Consider the following 22,536-nt stretch of genomic DNA (forward strand, 5'->3'; position numbering starts at 1 on the left):
ACATGGCCAATTAAAGGCGAAAGCCCCGATTTAATCTTTAATCTTTAATCTTAATTCCTAGTCACTCATTATTGGTGATTCAATAACTAGGAACATCAGATTATTTAATGTCATCACACACTGTTTCCCCTGTTCTTCTTCTTCTGATTTATTTAGTGGTAGTTTCCTCTTCTTTTTCTTCTGCGTTGTTGGAGGTGGTTTGGTTATAAACACATTTTATTAATAAGTGATATGTTATAAGTTATATTATATGTTATATGACATAGGTATATAAATATATGCCTCCAATTGGAGGGTCAGTCACTTGGTACCAGTGACAACTGCTGGTTTCTAGTGGTATTACAGGAGTTACAAGTTAAAAGTTGGCTATTCTCCAAATGTGTTCCAAAAGTCACATGTACAGAGACAGCCAATAGAATGTCCTGGTTTGATGACACACACATACAGATGTGATTACAGACACACAGAATGAATTACACACAGACAACTATGTTAATAAATCCTAATTCTACACACAGATTGTGTTACACACACACACATAGTTTTGTTACAATAATGGCCCCATACAGTGAAACTACAGATACAACACAGAGTTTATGAGTGTTCATCAATGTCAAACCTCATGTGTTCTGTTTGTTCTAATTAATAAAAGTTATTAATAATAATATAATACATGGTGTGAGTAAATGGTGTAACAGGTTATAAACACAGCGTTGACAGAACAAGCTGAAAAGAACACTTGGAATGTGCTGACATGTCTTATCGTCAACTATTGGAGGATTTGGAGAGCCGTGCTCTCTGCAGGAGAACGTCTAAAGATGGAGCTGATCTGTGGCTCCTCCCCCAAAATATAGTGACAGATTAATGCTGTGATTGTAAATGTTGGCGCGACAGACAACGTGCACTAAAGCCATCCCAGTGCACATCCAGCTGCTGTCTGTGCCTCCATTGGTGAATGTTACAATGATTAGAAATGATTGATCAACCTCTGATGATTTATTACAACATCTCTATGGGTCATAGAGGGATACGGTTACGTACTGAAGCTGGGGCTAATGACCCCCCTAACCAACCTGAGGTCATTGGCTCCCAGAAAGGCTGATCAGTCACAGAGCAGAGCAGGAGGAACTAAACCCATCAACACTATCACATTATCAGGAGGTGATCAGTTCTACACCTCCATCACTGATCACCTGCACCTGGAGCGTCTGCAGTGTTGAACGTGACGTCCAACAGCATCCAACAGCACCGCTGCTACCTATCTTCATTTGAATTTAATGTTTAGTGCTGAGTTCAACAAACTATTCATCAAACACTCACAAGGCTCATACATTACATATAATTTAACTCTAATCTAACCCTAACTCTAAGAATAAACTACACTGAGAAAATGTATTATTGTTGTAATCTGTCCTCAGATCTGTTCAATTCAATGATCTGAATAGAAAGGACAGAAAAAAACCTTACAGTAGTATTTGTAAAATTCTGTTTACAATATTTTGTGGATAAAAAGTAACATTTCCAGGGTTCTCTCCAGTGCTGTTGAGCGTAGGGGCCCCCAACGTTGTAGTTTAGCTCCCCTACGGAGCGATGGTGCCCACTACGTTCAGTTTTCAGCAACGTTGTAATAATTGTTGCACATTTTTGTTGTTTTGTCATTTTATAGTCATTTATATAAAAATAAGATCTTGAAATAAATCAAATGGTAAAACTTTAGTTTAGGGAACACCTACTGACCATTAAATAGTTGCTTATTAGCATTCCAATTAGTAAACATACTGACTTTTAATTAGTCATTATTAAATACTTATTAATGCCTTATTCTGCATGGCCTTAATATACAACCAGTAAACCATTAAATAAGAGTTTTCCCTCAATAAACTCAGAATTATTACTTATTAGTAGTAAGTAAGGAAGTTGTTGTATATGAATTATGATCTCAACATGCTACCCTGTTTGGACTGTGAGACTGCCATTAAGTGTATAATAAGGCATTAATAAGAATAAGGCATTATATGTACTTAATAAGTACTTAATATGACTAATTAAGAACCAATATGTTACTAATGCTAATAAGCAACTAATTAATGGTTAATAGGTGTTACCTAATCTAAAGTGTTACCAAAACTATTATATTTTTTCATTCATAACATAACGTACCTTGTTTTTAAGCACAGCTTTACTGATAACCTGATAAACCATTTGTTGGTAACTTTAACCACCAACATGAGTAGTTTTTACTGCTTGTTTGGTCACATGCTGAGACTCTAACTCACCCTCATTACTTCACTGGATAAAATATGTAGAACCAGTCAAACCTGAAGCTGCTCACACACACACACACACACACACGCACACACGCACACACGCACACACACACACACACACACACACACACACACATTTACAGCTTTGGTCGTGTCAGAATTCACTGAAAAAACTCTGTTCACTCATTCTTAAAATGATGCTGCTACCATATATGGTCAATTGGAGGCGTGTCTTATTGCTAACAATCATTGGTGCAAAGTGAAGTCACATGATCTAAACTCTAACACATGTCCATCATGATCTCAGATCAACAGTTAATCTCATCATCAACTAAACACTTCATACACGTCTCAACAGAAGCTCATTGAACCACAACACTAACACATAGTGTTACCATGGAAACACACACTGAACTACACAATACTAACAACAAAGAGCATTACATTAAGAATCAGAATCAGAATCAGAATCAGAAATGTTTTATTTGCCATGTACAGTTTTAAGGACAGTACAAGGAATTTGACTTGGTGGTTGGTGCACAAAACAAACAACAAAAAGAAATAAAAACAAAACAACAAAGAACAACCCAGCAACAATAATAATAATAATAATGATAAATATAAAGGATGAGGGATAAATAAAGGATAGATAGAGAATAAAGGATAAATAGGATAAATATAAATATATATATACAGTGCAGCAGATATCAAGCTGGTGGAGGTGGTGATCGGGTGGGGGGGGGGGGGGGGGGGGTCAGTGGGTGACTTGGGGTGTGTTCATGTGGATGGTGGCAGAGGGAAAGAAGCTGTTTTTGTGTCTGGAGGTTCTGGTCCTGATGGACCGAAACCTCCTACCAGAAGGGAGAGATTGAAACAGTTTATGACCGGGGTGGGAGGGGTCGGCCACAATCTTTCCTGCACGCCTCAAAATCCTGGAGGCGTACAGGTCCTGGAGGGAGGGCAGATTGCAGCCGATGACCTTCTCTGCAGAGTGGATGATACGCTGCAGTCTGGCCTTGTCCTTGGCCGTAGCTGCAGCGTACCAAATGGTGATGGAGGAGCAGAGGATGGACTGGATGATGCAGCTGTAGAAGTTCACCATCATCTTTGTTGGCAGACTGAACTTCTTCAGCTGCCGCAGAAAGTACATCCTCTGCTGAGCTTTTTTGATAAGTGAGCTGATGTTCAGCTCCCACTTGAGGTCCTGAGTGATGATGGTCCCCAGGAAGCAGAAGTACTCCACAGAGCTCACTGTAGAGTCTCCCAGGGTGAGGGGGGTGAGGGGGGCTGGGTTCTTCCTGAAGTCTGCTATCATCTCCACTGTCTTTAAAGCATTGAGCTCCAGGTTGTTCTGGCTGCACCAGGACACCAGCCGGTCTGTCTCCCACCTGTAGTCAGACTCGTCTCCATCAGCGATGAGACCGATGATGGTCGTGTCGTCTGCAAACTTCAGGAGTTTGACCGACTGGTGAGAGGAGGAGCAGCTGTTGGTGTACAGGGACTAGAGCCGAGGAGAAAGAACACAGCCCTGAGGAGATCCAGTGCTGATGGTCCGGGGAGCAGAGATGGTTTTTCCCAGCTTCACGTGCTGCTTCCTGTCAGACAGGAAGTCTGTGATCCACCTGCAGGTGGAGTCTGGCACGTTCAGCTGGGAAAGCTTGTCCTGAAGGAGAGCTGGGATTATTGTATTAAAAGCAGAGCTGAAGTCCACAAACAGGATCCTGGCGTAGGAGCCTGGGGAGTCCAGGTGCTGGAGGATGAAGTGGAGAGCCAGGTTTACAGCATCGTCTACGGACCTGTTGGATCTATAGGCAAACTGCAGGGGGTCCAGGTGGGGGTCGGTGATGTCCTTGATGTGGGAGAGCATGAGGCGTTCAAAGGACTTCATGACCACAGATGTCAGAGCGATGGGTCTGTAGTCATTAAGTCCTGTGATCCTCAGCTTTTTAGGGACAGGAACGATGGTGGAGGCCTTAAAACAGGCTGGTACGGTGCATGTCTCCAGTGAGGTGTTAAAAATGTCTGTGAACACTGGAGACAGCTGATCAGCACAGTGCTTTAAGGTAGAAGGAGAGACAGAGTCCGGTCCACAAGCCTTACGGGGGTTTTGTCTCCTGAAAAGTCTATTCACATCTCTCTCTTTGATGGAGAAAGGTGTCTCTGTAGGAGGGGGGGAGGAGGGGGGGAAGATAGGGGAGAGAGCCTCTGTAGGCAGCTGGGGTGAAACTGTAGCTTTGATGTGGGGGGTGAAGGTGTTGGAGTGAGGCTGGTCAGAGGTGTGAGGAGGGTTGGAGTCAGGTCTGTCCCATTGTCTGTCAAATCTACAATAGAACTCATTCAGACTGTTGGCCAGGCAGAGGTCGTTAGCAGCAGCAGGGGCTCTGGGCTTGTAGTTTGTAATTTGCCTGAGCCCTCTCCAGACAGAAGCCGAGTCATTTGCAGAGAAATGATGTTGTAACTTCTCTGAGTACAAACGTTTGGCTCTTCTCACCTCCTTTTCAAACGTGTACTTCGACTCTCTGTACCCGGCTCTGTCTCCACTCCTGAAAGCGACCTCTTTGTCTGCCCTCAGCCCTCTGAGCTTAGCTGTGAACCAGGGTTTGTCATTGTTATAACTCACCCTGGTCTTTGATGGAATGCAGCTGTCCTCACAGAAGCTGATGTAGGACGTCACAGCGTCTGTAAACTCATCCAGAGAACTGTTCGCAGACCTGAAAACATCCCAGTCAGTACAGTCCAAACACTCCTGGAGTTTCTCCACTGCTTCACTGGTCCATTGTTTAGATTCCTTCACCACAGGTTTACAGAGCTTCAGCCTCTGTCTGTATGAAGGAATCAGGTGGACCATCAAATGGTCCGATTGGCCCAGTGCAGCACGGGAAACGGCGTGATAAGCACTGCTTAGTGTGGTGTAACAGTGATCCAGTGTCTTCTCCTCTCTGGTCGGACATTTAATTAATTGTCTATATTTGGGGAGCTGGTGTGAGAGGTTACCTTTATTAAAGTCACCAAGCACAATGATAAAAGAGTCCGGGTAGGTCCGCTCCATGCACAGGATCTGGTCGGCGAGTGTGCGCTGTGCCTCGCGCACATCAGCTGACGGTGGGATGTACACACCAACCAGGATGAATGAAGCGAACTCACGGGGAGAATAGAAGGGTTTGCTGTTGATAATAAAGGATTCCAGGTGAGGAGAGCAGTGCTGTAGGATCACTGTCACGTCGTTACACCAGTTACTGTTCACATAAAAGCAGATTCCTCCACCTTTCTTCTTCCCGGTGAGCTCCGCGTCTCGGTCTGCTCTGTGAAGTTGGAAGCCGGCCAACTGCAGCGCAGAGTCCGGTACCGCTCCACACAGCCACGTTTCCGTGAAGCACAGAACAGAAGATGAGGAGAAGTCTCTGTTTCTACCTAACAGCAGCTGGAGTTCGTCCACTTTGTTACACAGTGAGCGCACGTTAGAGAGGAATATCCCCGGTAACAGTGTGCGCCGGCCGCGCTGGCGGAGGCGCACAAGCGCACCAGCTCTTTTTCCTCTCCTCCGGCGCTTCACTGCGTGAGCAAAGGTGAGCGCACCTTTGAGTAAAATGTCCAGTAAATCCACAGAGGAAGCGATGAAAGTGGGAAATAAATCTCTCGGGGTTGTTGCCCTGACGTTCAAGAGCTCTTCTCTTGAATAAGAGAAGCCAGTTGCGGATTTTACAACAAAAACAAGACAAAAAAGTGCGGACCAACACACCACAGCAGCCATCCGCGGCGCCATCTTGAGCAAATACATCTGATCTTTAACTTTGAATGATTTATGTCAGGTTTGATTATAAAATAAGATCTTTGATGGTTCTAAATGATTGTATATGATGTAATAAAGACTAAATCAGTCATTTACAGTAATTAACAACATTTGTGCTTTGGACAGATGGACATGTGTTAGAGTTTAGATCATGTGACTTCACTTTTCACCAATGATTGTTATCAATAAAAAACTGTAAAGTATCCTGTGCTTTTATTGAGATGATCACAGTCTCCATGTGTTTAAACCATCAGTAATAATATGTTTATATAAATATACGTGTTTATCTCCTCTGTTTACCACACAGTATATGATCCATTCATTGATCAGAGATTAATACAGTTTATTTTATATTGTTAACAAGCATTGGTCCTAAAGTGTGTTAGTGTTTGAAAAATGTGCTGTAAAAGTTTAGTGTTTATCAGGTGGTGAACTAATTATAATAATGTATAATTATTAATAATAATAACTAGTGACTGAGGAAATAGTTGGTGACTGTATTTAGTGTGAAAACAAAGAAAAGTGATTGATACTTTAGTCCACATGGACTGAGAGATGAATCAACACTGCTGTGTGTACGACCTCTGTCCACACGCTTCATAAATACTGATTCTTTTTGTACTGGTGCACATTCTACATTTCATTGGTCTGAATGTATTTAGAACCAGTTCTATGAACGGATCAATAAATGAGGCCCCTGGACCATCAGGAAGTCAACCAGCAACCTTCTTTATGTGGACTCACTGTGGGTCAGTAGATGGACCTCCTTTGAAGTAAATGGGTTCAATCATGGACTGGTCACTTCTAAAGGACACACAGCTGGGTCCAGGTCCAGGTGTGAGCTGCTTCCTGGTCCTTGAACACACACACACACACACACACACACACACACACACACACACACACACACACACACACACACACACACACACACACATAATTATTGTTGTTTTTATTTTGGCTAAAGCTATTAGTGCAATGCCTTTAATCTAATAATATTAATAATATGTATTTTGAACTTGTCACTAAGATCTTTATTTAAATTAACTTTTATTTACTTGTTTGTGTTCTTTTGTGTGTGTGTGTGTGTGTGTGTGTGTGTGTGTGTGTGTGTGTGTGTGTGTGTGTGTGTGTGTGTGTGTGTGTGCTGGGACTTTAACACACCCTCATTACTTCACTGGATAAAATATGTAGAACCAGTCCAACCTGAAGCTGGTCCCACACCCACACACACACACACACACACACACACACACACACACACACACACACACACACACACACACACACACTCTTAAAGTGATGCTGCTACCATATATGGTCAATTGGAGGCGTGTCTTATTGCTAGCAATCATTGGTGCAAAGTGAAGTCACATGATCTAAACTCTAACACATGTCCATCATGATCTCAGATCAACAGTTAATCTCATCATCAACTAAACACTTCATACACGTCTCAACAGAAGCTCATTGAACCACAACACTAACACATAGTGTTACCATGGAAACACAAACTGAACTACACAATACTAACAACAAAGAGCATTACATTAAATACATCTGATCTTTAACTTTGAATGATTTATGTCAGGTTTGATTATAAAATAAGATCTTTGATGGTTCTAAATGATTGTATATGATGTAATAAAGACTAAATCAGTCATTTACAGTAATTAACAACATTTGTGCTTTGGACAGATGGACATGTGTTAGAGTTTAGATCATGTGACTTCACTTTCCACCAATGATTGTTATCAATAAAAAACTGTAAAGTATCCTGTACTTTTTATTGAGATGATCACAGTCTCCATGTGTTTAAACTATCAGTAATAATATGTTTATATAAATATACGTGTTTATCTCCTCTGTTTACCACACAGTATATGATCCATTCATTGATCAGAGATTAATACAGTTTATTTTATATTGTTAACAAGCATTGGTCCTAAAGTGTGTTAGTGTTTGAAAAATGTGCTGTAAAAGTTTAGTGTTTATCAGGTGGTGAACTAATTATAATAATGTATAATTATTAATAATAATAACTAGTGACTGAGGAAATAGTTGGTGACTGTATTTAGTGTGAAAACAAAGAAAAGTGATTGACACTTTAGTCCACATGGACTGAGAGATGAATCAACACTGCTGTGTGTACGACCTCTGTCCACACGCTTCATAAATACTGATTCTTTTTGTACTGGTGCACATTCTACATTTCATTGGTCTGAACGTATTTAGAACCAGTTCTATGAACGGATCAATAAATGAGGCCCCTGGACCATCAGGAAGACAACCAGCAACCTTCTTTATGTGGACTCACTGTGGGTCAGTAGATGGACCTCCTTTGAAGTAAATGGGTTCAATCATGGACTGGTCACTTCTAAAGGACACACAGCTGGGTCCAGGTCCAGGTGTGAGCTGCTTCCTGGTCCTTGAACACACACACACACACACACACACACACACACACACACACACACACACACACACACACACACACACACACACACACACACACATAATTATTGTTGTTTTTATTTTGGCTAAAGCTATTAGTGCAATGCCTTTAATCTAATAATATTAATAATATGTATTTTGAACTTGTCACTAAGATCTTTATTTAAATTAACTTTTATTTACTTGTTTGTGTTCTTTTGTGTGTGTGTGTGTGTGTGTGTGTGTGTGTGTGTGTGTGTGTGTGTGTGTGTGTGTGTGTGTGTGTGTGTGTGTGTGTGTGTGTGTGTGTGTGTGTGTGTGTGCTGGGACTTTAACACACCCTCATTACTTCACTGGATAAAATATGTAGAACCAGTCCAACCTGAAGCTGGTCCCACACCCACACACACACACACACACACACACACACACACACACACACACACACACACACACACACACACACACACACACACACACACACACACACACACTCTTAAAGTGATGCTGCTACCATATATGGTCAATTGGAGGCGTGTCTTATTGCTAGCAATCATTGGTGCAAAGTGAAGTCACATGATCTAAACTCTAACACATGTCCATCATGATCTCAGATCAACAGTTAATCTCATCATCAACTAAACACTTCATACACGTCTCAACAGAAGCTCATTGAACCACAACACTAACACATAGTGTTACCATGGAAACACAAACTGAACTACACAATACTAACAACAAAGAGCATTACATTAAATACATCTGATCTTTAACTTTGAATGATTTATGTCAGGTTTGATTATAAAATAAGATCTTTGATGGTTCTAAATGATTGTATATGATGTAATAAAGACTAAATCAGTCATTTACAGTAATTAACAACATTTGTGCTTTGGACAGATGGACATGTGTTAGAGTTTAGATCATGTGACTTCACTTTCCACCAATGATTGTTATCAATAAAAAACTGTAAAGTATCCTGTACTTTTTATTGAGATGATCACAGTCTCCATGTGTTTAAACTATCAGTAATAATATGTTTATATAAATATACGTGTTTATCTCCTCTGTTTACCACACAGTATATGATCCATTCATTGATCAGAGATTAATACAGTTTATTTTATATTGTTAACAAGCATTGGTCCTAAAGTGTGTTAGTGTTTGAAAAATGTGCTGTAAAAGTTTAGTGTTTATCAGGTGGTGAACTAATTATAATAATGTATAATTATTAATAATAATAACTAGTGACTGAGGAAATAGTTGGTGACTGTATTTAGTGTGAAAACAAAGAAAAGTGATTGACACTTTAGTCCACATGGACTGAGAGATGAATCAACACTGCTGTGTGTACGACCTCTGTCCACACGCTTCATAAATACTGATTCTTTTTGTACTGGTGCACATTCTACATTTCATTGGTCTGAACGTATTTAGAACCAGTTCTATGAACGGATCAATAAATGAGGCCCCTGGACCATCAGGAAGACAACCAGCAACCTTCTTTATGTGGACTCACTGTGGGTCAGTAGATGGACCTCCTTTGAAGTTAATTATTCTGTGCATGGACCGGTCACTTCTAAAGGACACACAGCTGGGTCCAGGTCCAGGTCCAGGTCCAGGTGTGAGCTGCTTCCTGGTCCTTGAAGACACACACACACACACACACACACACACACACACACACACACACACACACACACACACACACACACACACACAGTGTAACACTGATGTACAGAGGTGTGAGTGCTGAGCTCTGACGTGGTCTCACCTCTGATCTTCAGTCTGGATCTCATGTTGTTCCGTCACCGTGTCCTGATCCATAGCAGAGACACACCTACACACACGCACACACACACACACACACACACACACACACACACACACACACGCACACACACACACACACACACACACACACACACACACACACACAATTTATCTCAAACTAGATTATGTTGCCAAACCAAGTGTGACATAGAACGATGTTCACACAAATAGAATAAATATTAAAAATAAAGATTCACTACACATACTGTATCTATAACAAAATGTACAATTATGTTCTAAGTGTTATAAAAGGGGAAACAGTTATGTACAGGGTTTTACATATATCCATATATATACTATCCTCATTAACTACAAATGTAAAAAGTCCAAACACATCATCCACTGGAAGAACCTTCTGTCAGATCACATTGCTTTGGAGAAAAATACCAGTTGTTTTTTTCCCATAATTTTTCCTCTCACTACATGTGTTTAAGTGTGTACAGTATATGTGTAGGTATGTATTTATATACTATTTGCAGGCAAGGGGAGTAACGGATTACAATTAACGGCGTTAAGGAATATGGATACAAAAAACATGTAATGGTAATCCATTACAGTATATTAAAAAACATGTAATCAGATTACAGGTTTTTTTTTTTTTTTTTAAATAAAAATAGAGATTACTTTGGTGGATTACATTTGAAAAGCAAGAGGAATATACATCAGTGTATTATACACAGTGCACACATTACGACACTTCATGGCAGTTCACCACAACAAATGAACATGTGAAACAAGCTAATGAAGTGATGATGGGAGAAAACACCGTGGTCAGCGCGCGCTTGCTTAGAAACTGACCAACTTGTCCGTGGACTCACAGAGCGTCTGTATTTAATACATCTGAGCACTAAAGAGTTTTCTGAGCAGAGTTGATGGAGCAGTAAGTGTGTTTTATGTTTGTGTGTCACGTAGACACTGTAGTTACATGTATCTACCGTTAAACGAAGATCCCTACACACAACACAGACCCCTACACACTACACAGACCACTACACACTACACAGACCCCTACACACTACACAGACCACTACACACTACACAGACCCCTACACACTACACAGACCACTACACACTACACAGACCCCTACACACTACACAGACCCCTACACACTACACAGACCCCTACACACTACACAGACCACTACACACTACACAGACCCCTACACACAACACAGACCCCTACACACTACACAGACCACTACACACTACACAGACCCCTACACACTACACAGACCCCTACACACTACATAGACCACAACACACTACACAGACCCCTACACACTACACACTACATAGACCACAACACACTACACAGACCCCTACACACTACACAGACCCCTAAGTAAGTAAGTAAGTATTTATTTATAAAGCGCTTTTCGCAGATAAAATCACAAAGTGCTGTACACAGAAACAATAAACATACATTTACATCACATGTGTAGCATCATAAAAGGGCAGTAAAAATTAAAAATAAAATCTTGTTAACTAAAAGCTTTTTTGAAAAGCGAAGTCTTCAAATGTTTTTTAACACACTACACACTACACAGACCCCTACACACTACACACTACATAGACCACAACACACTACACAGACCCCTACACACTACACAGACCCCTACACACTACACACTACACAGACCACAACACACTACACAGACCCCTACACACTACACAGACCACTACACACTACACAGACCACAACACACTACACAGACCACTACACAATACACAGACCACTACACACTACACAGACCATTACACACTACACAGACCACTACACACTACACAGACCATTACACACTACTGTCAGGGCAAAAATTGTTAGTTATGTTTATTAACATATTTACTCATAGACCTTATTCTTTTTAAGGCTTTAAGTTGAGACTTTTCATTTCTGCTGTCTCATGTTTTCTGCTCTCTTCTCGAGGTCAGCTTCCCAAAACACATCTTATCCCTCAGACACGGAGGCATCACACACTCACATGCCTACACACACTCACATAGTCACACATACACACTCAATACACATCCATTCATACACACAAACACCATACACGCACACACCTCCAACACTCACGACATTCAGGAGATACCAGAGAACTGGTTGTTTTGACCCAAAGAAGAAACTGTCTCTTTTCACCCTCTTCTATCACCTCCACCCTGTCCTCTTTATCTCCTGGGGGGAGGAGGGAGGGGGACTGAGGGGGAATATACGTGATGAGTTAGAACTGTGTGCCACTCGATCATCGGACGTCCGCCTGGGCGGTCACTAATTTTGTCCATCTTTGCACTCTTTTTTATTTAGTTTTATAATAAACCTTTTTTATAAAATCATCAATGCCTCGCCTGGACTCCATCACTCAACCAGAGCAATACAGTAAATCATGTCTCCAAATGAGGTCAACCACAAATTTGCCATAACACTACACAGACCCCTACACACTACACAGATCCCTACACACTACACAGACCACTACACACTACACAGACCCCTACACACTACACAGACCCCTACACACTACACAGACCACTACACAGCAATCTGGAACATGGCAGCACATCAATAGCATCTGGTTTTATATGACGTTATATTTGTGACACAATTCTGCTGTCAGTGCACGTCGGAACTTTACCACGACTGTACATGGTCCACGTTTTAAAGATCATTAAAATTAAACCAGCATGCACAAGAAATGTACACAGAGCTGTGTGTGCGTCTAAAGAACATGTTTGAATAATAAATAAAACCAATAGCAGCTGATTTTCATCAAGAACTTCAATGCACTTTATGTTTTAATTATATAACATATTTAATGTGACTCTCTTCCATCAGTTATAGGCCTGTACAATATTATTTAATGTATGAGTGTGGTCAGGTTAAACATTGTATTATTTTATTTTATATTGGAATGTCAGTGCTAAATAAATATGTTCATATGTTTAATTGTTTATTCTTTGAAGCATTAATATTAATTTATACAATTGCAATGTTTTAATTAAAGTGGTTAGTAACATTCAGAGCCAGAAATGCAATGGCTCTAATAATTTACATAATAATTTCTTTCAGTGTTTCGGTCAAACCATTTCATTTGGGTGCATCCCTAATGGAAACTCCAGCATATTGTTTCATTTAAATCTGAAAAAAGAAACAATATCACATTATAATATGAATGATCTCTGCCTGCTGTTAAAATGTTGTCATCATACAATGAACTTTGCTTTTACTCTATTATTTTAGTAAAGCTGGTTGTGAAGGTTTGAGGTCAGTGGTTTAGCTCAGTGGTAGGTTTCTTGCCTCCTGTGAGGGGGACCTGAGCTCTAATCCTGGTTCATATACTAAACTTTTTTTTTTTTTGTAAATGTTCCTTCTGGGAGATTAATAAAGGTCTATTCTATTCTATTCTAGTCTATTCTATGATAAACTTTAAAAAAAAAAGTATGTTAGAATAATATGAAACCTTTCAGTTCCAACAGTACAGGATCCATTTTCTTAAAGGTAGGTAAAAACTGATTAAAATTGTGTTTTTGGAGTTATTGTTTTTCAAATACACATCACACACAATAAATATCAAATAACTGTACCCTATACATAATCTTTCTCAAATATATACATTTAGTTCAAATAAAATACAGTATATAAATATATAATCCTGGCTTCTCTGTATCTGTAACACACTTTAATAAACATGATCAAAAACTAACTCTAGAAATAAAAAATGTCTCAGGGGTCACTGGACATTTGTGATATTAAAATGGGGTCACGACCCAAAGAAGGTTGAGAACTCCTGGGTTAATGTGAAGAAAAAACGAAAGTTTATATCAGAATACTAGTTTAGTTTCCAGGTGAAATAAAAGTGTACAGGAGGGGCCCAACAATATGGTTATTACCCAGGGTCCAAAATGTGGAGCTACGCCCCTGCCTTTCCCCCACATATTAGTCTATTATTAACTTGTTGTTGGCTCCTCCCCTCACCCTCTAATAGCACAATATTATAATTATTATAATATCACACACACACTTACTGTATTATAATATCTACGATTTGTAAAAACTGTCTATGATCTATAGTATTTTATCTGTAATTGTCTCTGACTTTGTGTTGTATGTGACAAAAAAATAAAAACATATATCCATATAGACACACATGTACATCCGTACATACATATATACATACAGTACATGTACATATGTATATATATACATACATGCATGGACATAATATCTATAAATACATAAATGTATCTCTCTCTCACACAGACTCAAACCTTTTCTCTGCAGAGTTTGTTCCTGGAGGTCTGCTGTCCTTCCTGTTTCAGATGTTGGTCAGTTCTTCATCAGTGTGTGTGTGTGTGTCTGCTCTGTGACTGTGTGTGTGTGTGTGTGTCTGCTCTGTGACTGTGTGTGTGTGTGTGTGTGTCTGCTCTGTGACTGTGTGTGTGTGTGTGTGTGTGTGTGTGTGTGTGTGTGTGTGTGTGTGTGTGTGTGTGTGTGTGTGTGTGTGTGTGTGTGTATGTGTATGTGTGTGTGTGTGTGTGTGTGTGTGTGTGTGTGTGTGTGTGTGAGGTGAGAACTCTTCCACGCCCTCATTCCTTCCTAGTATAAAATATGTGAAACCAGTCCAACCTGAAGCTGCTCCCAGAGTCCATGACGTTTTTACTTTTTAATTATTATAATTATTGTTATTAATCTTTTCTTTGTCTTGTTTAGTTTTGTTCTTTACTTCAAATGTGTTTGTTTTTAATCTTTGTGGCGTCCAGTGTGGACAGGAAAGTAAGAGTTTCATTGTTCAGGAAAACATGTTTCCTTACTGTGTACATGACAATAAACACTGTGAATCTAGAAATAGATGCTCTAAAGGACCAGATTTGGCCCCCGGGCCTTAAGTTTGACACCTGTGCTTTAGATGCTTTAGAAAGCCTTTGATCAGTTAGTGTATTTATGTATTTATATATTTAAGTGTAGCTATTTATGAAGTGGGTCCTTTAATCTCAACTATTCATCCTTTATTTATTCATCAGATTGATTTAGAAAAGAAACTGTCAGGTTCTGTTTGTGTTTAGCACTTTTGTTCTTTATTTATTCTGTGTTCTAGTTTAACTCTTGTCTGTGTTTCAGGTGTTCCTGCTTGTGGCTCCACCCCCCAGTGATGTCTGTGTGCTTGGTTGGTGATTGATTAGCTCCCTCATGTTTCCACACAGGTGTGGCCCATTCCCAATCAAGCTTCCCTCACTATATAGCTGTGTGCTTGGACACAGTATGACTGTGGGATCATTGTATGTTGTCTCTCCTCCTCGTGTCCTGCTGTGTTTTGTTCCCTGTACCTCCTCCTCGTTGGATTTAAGTTACTTTTGTTTGGTAAATAAACATGGATTGGTTTAAGGAATGCTACTCCTGCATTCTGTCTCCTTCTCTCTCTGCGTTTGGGTCCACACCCACACTGGACCATGACAGAAACACGACATATTAATTAACTTATGACATATGTAAATATGATAGCAGCTAGCAGAGTGCTAGCTGTTAGCAGCTAGCACTAAACAGAAACACTACTTGCATGGCAACAGTGGTCTATTAATTTATTTCATTGAAGTTTAACGTAATTTTAAGATACTGTGTTTTAATGCAAATGTAAAGAGTGACATCATAGTTCATGTTTTATACAGTTAGGATTAGCTCGATGTGTTCATTACTGATATTTTATAATTTATTGTTAAATCTGGAAGTTTTGGATCTTTTCACAAAAAGTGAATGTCAATAGTAAAACATTTTAATATTAATAATAATAATACTTGATGAGCTAAATTATCACTAGAGCCACTATAAATGTTTCTATTTAGTATCAAAGTTACAGTTTGTACTAAAGTCTTCAAGCTGCAGCTGTTTAAGTTCAATTATTGTTGTTTTTATTTTGGTTAAGGTTATTAGTGCAATGCCTTTAATCTAATAATATTAATAATTTATTTATTTTTATATAATTATTTATATTTTGAACCTGTTACTAAGATCTTTATTTAAATTAACTTTTGTTTACGTGTGTGTGTGTGTGTGTGTGTGTGTGTGTGTGTGTGTGTGTGTGTGTGTGTGTGTGTGTGTGTGTGTGTGTGTGTGTGTGTGTGTGTGTGTGTGTGTGTGTGTGTGTGTGTGTGTGTGTGTGTGTGCGTGCGTGCGCGTCTGGAACACACCGTCAATACTTCACTGGATAAAATATGTAGAACCAGTCCAACCTGAAGCTGCTCCCACACCCAAACACACGCACACACACACACACACTGTAGCAGAACCTTTTCACATTAGAATGCACTCATAATAATGAGAAACAACACTTAAACATTGAAGCTCCGCCTTCATTTTCAGTCACTAATCTATCCATTACACGACTTTGTATTCACTCATTTTATAATAGAGGCAAACTCTATACCTATTTTTTTTTTAAACTTTCATAAATAAATATTTCATGAGTAATATAGTTGTCTGTCATATTTTATTTGGCATTAGTAAATAATTATGCACACTTACAGATATTGTACATGAAATGAGTGATAACACGTGTTATAAAGGCTATTTTACACAAAAGTTTGAGAGCCACTGCGTTCCACTACACGTAGCTAGTTTGTTACACTTTCTAGGGTTGGGTTCAATTACATTTTACAATTTCCTTACTGTGTACATGACAATAAACACTGTGAATCTAGAAATAGATGCTCTAAAGGGCCAGATTTGGGCCCCGGGCCTTGAGTTTGACACCTGTGCTTTAGATGCTTTAGAAAGCATTTGATCAGTTGGAGTGGCTGTATTTATGTATTTATATATTTAAGTGTTATATTATATTTATATATATTAAGTGTAACTCCTGACCCCCAGGTTGAGAACCCTTATGTTAAAGGATACTGCAGAGCCTTCACGTAGTTCTGAACCGCCTGCAGCCAATCAGAGCCACTCATGGAGGGTTTGAAGCCACAGATGCTGCAGGGTGAGAAAACACACACACGCACGCACACATACAAATGCCTCAGGGACGCGTTCACACAGATTCTGTGTCACAAAGTCACATGTGTTAGAAAAAAGACACACAAACACCACTTCTACTACACATTATTTGTGTAAACATTTGTTCCTCTAAAGATGTTTATTATGAAGATGAAGAGATCATCTGTAGTTTAAAGATGTGTAGATCTGTGGGCCTGTACTACAAAGCTGGATACGTATATCCTGGATTTATCTCCGTTAGCGGGTTTCACCTAACCAAACATTCTCTGTCAGAGAGCAGCTGCACTATGAACTGAGATATCAACTCACTCACTCAACCCAGGTGATGTCAGCCTGGCTACGTGCACGCTCCTGTGACAGGGGTGGGAAAGGACCCCCACACTTTGTGTATAGCAGCACAATACTGCACTAAGCTGTATCCCACCATCCCTGTAGAAACAGTTACATTTCACTAAAGTTTAGGAATACAAACACAACAAGAACAATAATAATCACTAAGCAGTTTTATCCCTATCTATCAAAACATGACTGTTACTGAAAAAGTACAGTATCATATCACTACTTGTAAAACTTTGGGTAACACCCGTCCCAGGTGACCACGGTTTTAATACTATTTAAGGTGGTGGTAGACAATGGGCGGGGTCCTGGGTATTCATACTTGGTAATGAATAAAAATGGTAAACAGTAGAAACAGAAATAAAGAAATAGTCCTAGAGATGCTAAATAACTTTTAACGATGGTGACTCTTCTCAGTAAAAGAAAAACAGGTAAATATAGTTTTTTTACTTCTAAGAAAATGTATAGTAACTTATCAACGTTTAAATCTCAATGTAACCTTTAAAATACCAGAAAATAAACCACACACTCACAGGGAATTAAATAACAAAATAATGTTTAGTTTTAGGAACAAAAATGTATTGACAAAATAAATAAACGGTGGTTGAGGTATTTTTTGTTTCTGTTTTACAATCACAGTTTGATTTTCCCCATTGTCTGTGTGTTGTGTTTCAGAGGGTACTCACCTTGGATTAAAACATTTCTGGAATTTTACATGTATTTCTTCATTATCATTATTAGGAAAGATCTGTAAAATTACATCAGATTTTATGTCAAATTTGAATATTAAAGAAATATGTTGAATTACCTTTAAAAACATATTAATATTGTAATATCATATTATGTTAGATACTTGTAATTCTAAAGGTAAATATTTAAATTACTTCTGGTTACTGTTAAGTTACATTTATTACATTGTATTATTGGAAAATGGTCATAAACCTGTAAAAAAATACAGAAAATTGTATGTAAAATTACACTTAAAATGTCATTAAAAACATAATATTAATGTAATCTTACATTATGGTTAATTAACTGTAATTTAAACAGAAAACTTAAAATTATTGAAAATGTCTGTAAATCTACTAGCATTTCATTGTTTTAATGAAAAACTGGAAAAATCTGTGCAAAATTACAGAACATTTCCTGTAAATGTACTTTATTTTTTACAGTGTACCTCCTTTCCTATCCACTGTTACTTTAGCCCCAGAAGGAGGAGCATTAAAGAAGACCATCAGCTCACACACTCACTGACTGTCCTATTGGTTTACTCATTAAAAAAACTACTTTTCTAATTCATAATTTACCCTGTGTGTGTGTGTGTGTGTGTGTGTGTGTGTGTGTGTGTGTGTGTGTGTGTGTGTGTGTGTGTGTGTGTGTGCGTGTGTGACAAACAGCATACGTTGATTCAACATTGATTAGACGTTGGCATTTCAATCATAAAAATTCAACCACAAAACAATATTGATTCAATGACATCTTTTCAACATTGGTAAATTGGCTAGAATTTGATGATTGTTTGATGGTTGATTCACCATCAATTGTCGACCTTAACCAAAAATCAACCTTTTTGACCATAATTCAACATTAAACATATTTTGCTGTCTGGGCCTTTACCTTTAGGATCTTCACTTTCATGGGCTGCAGGCAGTTAAAGGGACCAGAGCGTCACTATGGATCAAATCCTGCAATGTCATTCTAAAGTGAAAAAAAGAGGTAGTTTAAGTTGTAAAAGTTACAAGGTCATGATTAACCAACTACACAGTCATAAAATAAAGTCACATCAATGAACTGACAGCTCAGTGACTGGTTCACATTTTATATCACATTTATGGAGACTTTTTTCTCTAAAATTAGTGTTTTGATCATGTTTGTTTTACAGATACAGAGTAGCCAGTATCAGTGCACAAAGTAACAATAGGTGCAGGCTCAGATATTTATATACTGCATTTTATATAGATTTATATTTGACAAAGTGAAAGTATAGAGTACAGTTTCTGAGATTGTGATAGAGTGGGACACTCTGAAGGGGATAATACTGGTCAGAGAGAAGGGCACGGAGAAAATGTTACCAGTGTATTTATTATTGAAGTTGGTTTACAGGCAGGGATGATGGTGAGGGTACAAATAATTATGGGTATGTGTTTGGTTCTTTAAAGGACACAAATAATAAGATGACATTATTAATAATGTACAAATAATAATATGATTAATATCACCAATCATGTAAAAATAATATTAACACCATTTATATTGTACAGATATATATAAATATATATTTCAAGAATAAACATTGAATCAAACCATCAAAATATATTAACTCAGTCAAAAAACCCAAATAAACAGCAAAACAGCCAATGTGCAGGTATGTAAAGGGTTAATGGATAATGAAAGGATTCTAGATGATTCAGTGGTTTTTGTCTCCCTCTAGTGGAGGCAGGCGCGACTGCACCACATGGACCAATCACCTGAAGTGCGCATGAGCAGAGAGTATTAATTACATCTAGGTGCGTCTGACGTGATGCAGAAGCTAAATGAATCTAGCAGTACAAATAAAAGATGTATAAACCTCAATATAACACACAGGAATACAGTTACAAAGCTGAATAAGTTAGCTACACATTTCACAGTTTACCACAGCTTATAACACAGTCACGTGACCTATAAAGACCTAAAATACACCCAGAAAATATTCTAACATGTACATAAGATACAGGAAAGCAAAGCAAGTGGGAGTAAACAATGTCTAAACAAGTCAGATGATAATATTAGAGTCTTAATAAACAATAAAACTTACTTTAACTTAGTCACACACACAGAGAGCCCTCATCCCTTAGAATGTAGTGTTAGTGTAACCGGCGTCAGACCTCGGGGAATCTGAGCGGTCACATGAGATACACAGGCTGAAGAGCACTGTGGACCTGTAGGTGAATGAAGAGAGAGAGACGTAGTTTTCACATCTTTATCGAGCCAGCGCCATTTTACTTCTCAGAATAACAAAACACATTTTCTTGAAGCGGTATCACACTTTGTAGACAAACATCATTTTCACTATAAAATAATAAATTAAACATAAATGACAAAAAAAAAAATTACTTCAAATAATATTACAATTATAGCATATAGACAAATGCCTAAAAATACTTTAACTAATAACCTTTCCCGTTAACATACTACCAACATATATCTATTGTGGCTGACACAATATCCAACAAACACACTCTATACTGTTTAAACATAAACACTATTGAAACCACCTGAAGCTGCAACCTATTCATAAGGTTTCAGTCTCTAAGGCAGTGCTTCCCAACCTTTCTTATCTTGTGTACCCTTGAGCCTTTTTGTCATACCATGAGTACCCCCTCACTCATACGTGTTATTGATTCTCCAAAAGTAGAACATAACACAACTGAATATTCAACACAAGTAATTTTATTTCATCTTCATAACTTTAACAATTCGTATTCAGGCATTATCTTCTTATTTAACTCAAATTAAACATAAAATGATGTTGCCTTCAAGGCAATAAAAATGATAAATATAATAAATATTATAGTAAATGTTTTTATTATTAATATTGTATTATCAATACTAATATATTATGATTATATTGTTATTAAAGAAAAATAATTGTTGAAATTAGAAAAAAATAAGAAGTAATCAAAATAATAAGTAATATAAATAAATAAACACAAAACAAATAATTAACCCGCCTGTATTATATATAGCGTTTATGACATTTACTACAAAAGGAGCTTCTTTATAATAATATGTCCCCTTTAAACAGTCATAGCGCACAAGTAATATTTTATTGACGGATTTATGAAATGAGAATATTTTTTATTATCTTGGAAATAAATTCTTCATTTTTTCCACGTACCCCCTGTAATGTGTTCACGTACCCCTAGGGGTACGCGTACCCCTGGTTGGAAACACTGCTCTAAGGGACCGTTTTAATATAACATTTAACACTGTACTGTAGTTTCATACACTTAACATTTGAAACATACTTCTATTAACATAGACAAACATTTTGAACATAGTCACAATAACATTATCAAGTCAAACACTATACATTCTAAAGCTTTTTTTATATAAGATACACTGACGGTACCTCGTGCTCTCCTTCCTTACTCTAATGGCGGTGGTAACGCTCAGCCATACACTATTAACTTTGAACAAAATATAAGTTTCTCCTAGTTCTAACTCTACCATACAACTTCACTAACCGGATTCCTAACCATTTCCTTTAAAGTATGGATTAGTAAAAGGCATACACTATTGTAAAACTGTACCTGTAGGTGAATGAAGAGAGAGAGACGTAGTTTTCACATCTTTATCGAGCCAGCGCCATTTTACTTCTGAGACGCGCTGATTTGACCTAATCTCTTATTCTCTTTCTGCCCTACAAGCACGCGGGTCGCCATCTTCTGACCAAGCGGTGTAACTGCACACCATTAAAAGTCAAGAGTCATATTGTAGAAAATATTTTTTAAAAATAGGGGGTGGTTGTTTTAAATAAAACTTATGCATTTTTGACTTCCTTACATTAGTACTGAGAATGGATGCGCTCAGAAAGGAAATGACATAACAACCAAGCAGTTTCAGAATAAAAGAACTGTAAACGTAAGACTTTCTGACAGACTATTATGTATTGATTTTTTAAATTGTGCAAAATAGATAAATTAAAAAAAAATTAATTAATTAATTAATTTTTTAATCATTTAAAAATTACTTTTTTAATTTATTTAATTACTTTATTTTTTTAAAATATGTATTTCGAGAAAGTAAAAGTATTATTTTAATCAGTTTTTCTTTTTTAATTTTCATTACTACAAGACATTTCAGGTGACTCTATTTTATTTCAAAGTGACCCTACAGAGGGTCACGGG

General features: G+C 38.1%; 2 long non-coding RNA genes across 2 annotated transcripts; both read right to left on the bottom strand.

Annotated features, from left to right (window-relative positions):
- Positions 1-8,424: 8,424 nt before the first annotated feature.
- On the bottom strand, positions 8,425-11,399 carry LOC114464489 (uncharacterized). Its single transcript, XR_003674210.1, has 3 exons — positions 10,265-11,399; positions 10,010-10,132; positions 8,425-8,485 (listed from the first exon to the last, which is right to left on the bottom strand). It is a non-coding gene; the product is annotated as an uncharacterized LOC114464489 (long non-coding RNA).
- A 4,982-nt stretch (positions 11,400-16,381) lies between these two features.
- On the bottom strand, positions 16,382-20,523 carry LOC114464492 (uncharacterized). Its single transcript, XR_003674212.1, has 3 exons — positions 20,442-20,523; positions 19,262-19,342; positions 16,382-17,284 (listed from the first exon to the last, which is right to left on the bottom strand). It is a non-coding gene; the product is annotated as an uncharacterized LOC114464492 (long non-coding RNA).
- Positions 20,524-22,536: the final 2,013 nt, after the last annotated feature.

The sequence above is a fragment of the Gouania willdenowi genome, chromosome 6, assembly GCF_900634775.1.
Source record: "Gouania willdenowi chromosome 6, fGouWil2.1, whole genome shotgun sequence".
In the NCBI taxonomy this organism is placed as follows: Eukaryota; Metazoa; Chordata; class Actinopteri; order Blenniiformes; family Gobiesocidae; genus Gouania; species Gouania willdenowi.